At 35.1% G+C, this 5,762-nt stretch overlaps 1 non-coding gene across 1 annotated transcript; it reads left to right on the top strand.

Moving 5' to 3' along the window:
* The first annotated feature begins 5,174 nt into the window (after window positions 1–5,174).
* LOC138828682 (U7 small nuclear RNA) lies at window positions 5,175–5,236 on the top strand. The gene has a single exon (XR_011372304.1). It is a non-coding gene; the product is annotated as a U7 small nuclear RNA (small nuclear RNA).
* The last annotated feature ends 526 nt before the right edge of the window (window positions 5,237–5,762 follow it).

Here is a 5,762-nt window from a genome sequence, read left to right as displayed (position 1 = left end):
TTCTCCTGCCTAGCCCTTGAAATAAACAATTTTCTTTGCCAATGGCTTCTGCCATGATATATTGCCTTACCATAGGCCCAACCCAAAGATAACAGGGCCAAGGGTCTATGGCCTGAAACTTCTAAAACTGTGAGTCAAAATTAACATTTCCCCCTTTTCAGTTGACTTTCTCAAGTGTTTTGTCACAGCAATGGAAAGCTAACAGAAAATTGGCATAGGAAGTAGAATCATTGCTGTGAATGTAGTTGATGATGTGCTTCAGAGCTGGTTTGTGGGAGAATCTTGGGAAGATTCAGAAAATATCTGACTTGAGAAAGCTTAGATGTTGTAAGCAGAGCTTAATGAATGACTCAAGCAGAGCTTCAAGAATGACTCACGGCAGTTTAGAAGATTGGAAGGCTAATAAAATTCGCAGTCAAGAACAGGCACACAAGGTTTGAGATAGAAGTGAAGACTCTTGGAAACTGAACTACAGGACATGAAGATTACATTCTGGCAAAGAAGTTATGTACAGTTTGTCCATCCCTGAAACTTTGTGGAAGACCTAGTGGGAAAACAATAAAATAATTAGGTTGGTTCAAGAAATTTCAAAGCATCACAGCATTGAGGTGATGGTGTGAACATTCCTGCTACTTTTAGCCAGATATTCAGTGAAAACTGTGAGCAAAAATACATAGTGGAAAGACTTTAAAACCATGCCATCCATCCAGATAAGAAGCAAGTTTAAAGCTGTGGCCAAAGAAGATGCACTTGCTAAAAGAGATTGTCTACATTTAAAAGAAAACAAGTACTTTGCAACAGGACAATAAGAAAGATGAACTAAGGGAATTTAGGAACTGGCCAGACCCATCTGTTGTAGTCTCCCCAACTCAGGGTCCTCCGCTTACACCACACAACAGCCTAGGGAGTTGCCTCCCTGTGTGCTTTTCTAAATACAGCTTGCAAGGTACTCAGGCCATAGCAGCTGAGGTTTGAGAGGGCCCTAGAGAAGGCCCTAGAAGGGGGCAAGGAGGCTTCCACTCGATTTCAAGAAAGCCTGAGAGACCCGGCAGTATGTGCCAGGGGCACAATCATGTGACCTGAGAGAATGATGTGTGAAGTTATGAGACTAAAGATGTAGGCTAAAATGTAGACCACTGGAAGCTGGAAATTACAAGAAAGCTTGAAGCCTAGCGTGGAACCATCCTTAGAGAATGTAAGCTTCAGCCAGTAAGGTCATAAGGACTGGGTCTGTGTAAACACTTGTGAGGCCAAATCTAGGGCTAAATTAATTTCCTTCTTTTTGCTTCCCAGTTGCCATAAGACCAACAGTTGTCTGTGCCTCATGATATACAGGCTCACCACAGGCCCAAAGGCAACACGACCAGCCAATCATGGACTAAAACTTCTCTAACTAAGCCATAATAAACCTTTCCTCTCTTTATAGTGTATTTTGTCACTGTGGTAGAAATCTCACACGAGTGGACACTATTGTCTTTGTTTTGCAGAAAGAACCTTGACCGAAAGTTGAATGACTGCCTGCAATCATCTGGTAGTAAGTACAATATTTCGGGTATGTTTGATCTTCTAGCTCTGTCATTGATCACCAGGCATTGCTGGCTGAAAGAAGAAGATGTCATGGCATGTTACTCATCATCACCTTTGTGGGGTAGATGGCTTTCTTCCACTTCCTTCAACCTGCTTCGCAATAATTATAGTTAAAATGAAATACATGCTTTCTATTCAGCCTACTCACAAGAAGTGAAATCATCCCTGTTAATATGATCGATGATTTTTTTATGTGTACCTTTTTAATTGTTGCTTTAGTAACCTATGGCTATTCTGTTTTTTCTGTGGAGCAGATAAATAGCCAATCCAATTATAGATTTATAGATCATGTGGCAGATAGGGTTAACATGAATTCTGGTAGTTTTGCCTAAGTTTAAGTTAGACAGGCATTTGGTTCAGGACTTAACCCTAAAAGGCTCAATTGAATACTATTGCCTTGTTATATGTGTTGTCAGCACAGGTATGTATGTATGTATGTATGTATGTATGTATGTATGTATGTATGTATGTGTTTGGGAAAGACAAATACAGCATACTGTTCAAGAACTCTTTCTCAAAATTATATAAGCCAGTGGAAACTGAGAGCTGCCTTTTAACCGATATCAATATTAAAAATAGTAAAATATATGCTACAAAGTGATGAAATTTAATCCTTATATTTTCTTCCATCATGCTATCCAGGTTATAGTGACATATTTCTTTGAGAAAATACACCTCAAAAATAGCAAGAATGAAGAATCATTCTTGAGTGTCATCTGCCAGACATGATGAAAATGCATTTTCCACTGAGGTGAGTGAGCAATACTTTGGGAAAGAGCCCTAGTCAGGAATTCATGTGTCTCCTGTGTTTCTTCTTTACTCTTGAACATTTCACTTAGAATTTCTTTCTGGAATTTGGTGTCCTACAAATTCCAATAGAAATTGCAAATTTCTTCTAAGAAATTTGTCACATTTAATTGCTTCTTGAACTTCCAACCTAAAATACATGTGAATGTAAATTGAGACAGTTGATGTGAGAGAATTTTGCAAGATATTAAATGCAACATATATTAAATTATAAAAAAAACTGAGTTATTATTTGCCAATATAGAAAGATATGCATTTATAACTTACTTCATGTACACGCAAAGGCATGTATGCACTCAAAGAGTCCTGGAAACTAAATACCATGCCATGTATGTGATCACACCACTACATGTTAGGATGGTTCCAGCCATCAGTTTGATAGACTAGGCCTAACCTCTGATTTACTAGTCATTGTATCTTGTATGTTACACAAACAGACAAAGAGGATAGAATGAGGAATGAGAATGAGAGGATAGAATGCAAGGAAAAATATCTATGGCACAAAACAAAATTAATATCAAATTATTCTGTGTCACCCTACAGGTTTGTCTTTGTGAAAGTGCCAAAAAGAAAACTATTATCATCTCACCTCATCTTGAGATAAATAGCAAAAAGAATTTTTCCACGATGGACATCTAGAAGAATATTAAGGATTTTTGAAAACTATCAGAAGGAGCTGAACTTTACTCAGTGTTTCAAGTGTTTTTCTAGACAAAAGAATTGTATACTGAAATTTAGAAAAATAGGAAACTTTTAATTTGGAAGATTTAACTCCATTAAGTTCCTTTTTTAAAAGTACAAATGTTCAAAGCATCATGAGCATCATGATCAATTTTGCTCATTTTCTGGTGTTTATTTTTAATGTATCATTAGTCTTCCTGGTTGCTTTTATTTAGTAAACTAAGGAAAATTGCAATATATGAATTTCCACATTGGTCTGAATCTTACTCCTGAGTTCCTGAAGTTTCTTAGTTATTCCTTTTCTAAATAAAAATAAATCATGCCATATACCAACTCATGAACATTGTAGCAGAAGAAAAACTGTATGAGAATGCACTTGCAACCTGAGACTATCTATTTTGCATAATAGAAAAAATTGCTAAGTAGATAAGACTGCATACAAATAACAGCTACTGTTTTGTGGGGACTGATTAATTTATTTTATTCTTGTGTATTTTCTAATTCAGAAGAGAGTTGCATTTTTCTTTTGTAATCCATCTAGAAAACTTTGGTGCAAAACAGCATTATTTATTTTGTATGGGCTCCAGGTTTCTAGATAATGGCATGGAGAGAAATTAGTCCTGGCAGGAAAGCTAGGAGAAGCATTAAACAACTTCTAATTTCAGAAGATCACAAGCAAGCCATTGCTTATTATAAATATAGCTTTATTTCCTATATAACCAACAGAAAAAAAACTAGTCACAGATCATGGCCATAATAATCAAAGCAATATGAGAGTTTTTCACTTTTTATATATTTTCATAAACATTTGTGTTACTTGAATAATGACTAAAAATTAGATTCAACAAAAATTGAAAAAGAGTAAGTACATATATTCTTGGAGAACACAAAAGTCCAAACTGAGAATGTTATTATTTAACTTTAAAATGAAATGGAAAGTTCAAGTTCATGAATCAGTAGTCTATTGTGGCATTCCAAAGGAATAAAACTGAGGCTTAAAACGTTCATTTGCTCACAGCTCTGTAATTTAAGCTGTCTTCACCTGGACAGTCCTTCTGCTATGCTCACCTGGGCTCACTCATACAGCATCCAGCATCACAATGTCTACTGAGGACAGTTGGTCCAAAATGGCTTTCCTCGTGTTTCTGGTGGTTATCCTCAGTTACCCAGTGCACCTCAATTATCCTATAAAGCAGGATATCCCAAATTTCCTAAATAAAATCAAATGTCTTGGAGCTTTTTTAATACAAACGTTGACAAATCACACAAGTCACTTCTATTATTTGATTGGTCAAATCAAAGTACAGAGTATTCAATATAAAAGGTGAGGAAATAAATTCTACCTGTTGATGGGGGTAAGAAATTTATATTGCAAAAGAAGACACAATTCCCTGGAAGATCTCACGTAACATTCTATCAATCTAGATTTGAAACTAGATTTTTTTTTTGTCAGTCATGGGATTTGAACTCTGGGCCTGGGAGCTGTTCCTCAGCAATTCAGCTCAAGGCTAGCGCTCTACCACAGCCCCACTTCCAGCTTTTTTCCCCTGCTTATGTAATGCTGAAAAAATCAAACCCAGGGCCTCATGCATGCAAAGCAAGCACTCTACCACTGAGCCACCTTCCCTGCCCCAGTAGATTTTTAGAGAAATTAATCCACCATATAGTATGTATCAAAAGAAAATTGTGTCTCAAGCAACTGGTCTAGATACTTAGACTGTTGTAATTTCCAAACAATACTTGGAAGTAATTACTGATTCTACATTCTTTAGAGAAGAAAACAGGACCACACAAATATAAATCCATTAAAATTATTCCAATAATCAAATAGTTGTAGTGCAATCGTGATACAAAAGTAGACAAAGTTAATGAGAAACAAGGATCAGAATTACTCCCAATTACATGTGGGAATGCAATCTAATACAAAGCAGATGTCTATTACACAACAAATTATTAAATTATTTGTCAATTATTTAATAAAATGGATATAAACAAAATGCTTAGCCATTTAGATAAAAATAAACATAGCATATTTCACCATATATATGTACATATATAAATATTAATGGTATAGAAATACTAACAAGAATAATATAGACAAGTGTTGCAGTTGTTTTAGATTTTGTCCAGAAGGTTTTCTGGTTTCTGCTAGAGAACATCAGAAAAAAATATAAAGACACTGAAATAAAGTTTGGATAATAGCACTTCAAATTTTGGTATGAACAAGTATATTGAGCAGATGCAAAAAAAAAAAAAAAACCTTAGCCATTGAAAGCCAGAAAGCCAGAAAGCCAAAAATAGATTAAGTATTCATTAAACACAGAAAATGATAGCAAAGATGTATTGTCTTATAGACATTATTCTGTTTCACACCTAACACTGAACACACATTTTCTATGAAGTAGATACTATTATTATGTACAATTTGCATTTGAGAAAACTGAAACCATCATTAACAGTTATCATCTACAATCATGCAGCTTAAGAGTAACCATGCTCAAATTGGAACTCAATCTCAATAACTCTACTCCACCATAAACATGAATAGAAGAGTTTTTTAAGGAAATGAAAGGAATAACATAAAGTTTATGATATTAAATAATGGGGAATACATTTATAATAGAGAAAACAACAATGCAACTAAAAATGTCATTTCTTTTTCTTGGAGTTCATTTCATAAAATATTA

The sequence above is a fragment of the Dipodomys merriami genome, unplaced genomic scaffold (assembly GCF_024711535.1).
Source record: "Dipodomys merriami isolate MVZ:Mamm:240054 unplaced genomic scaffold, mDipMer1.0.p SCAF_160, whole genome shotgun sequence".
Classification (NCBI taxonomy): domain Eukaryota; kingdom Metazoa; phylum Chordata; class Mammalia; order Rodentia; family Heteromyidae; genus Dipodomys; species Dipodomys merriami.
The sequence above is the reverse complement of the archived record's forward strand: the minus strand, read 5'-3'. Positions and strand labels throughout refer to the sequence as shown.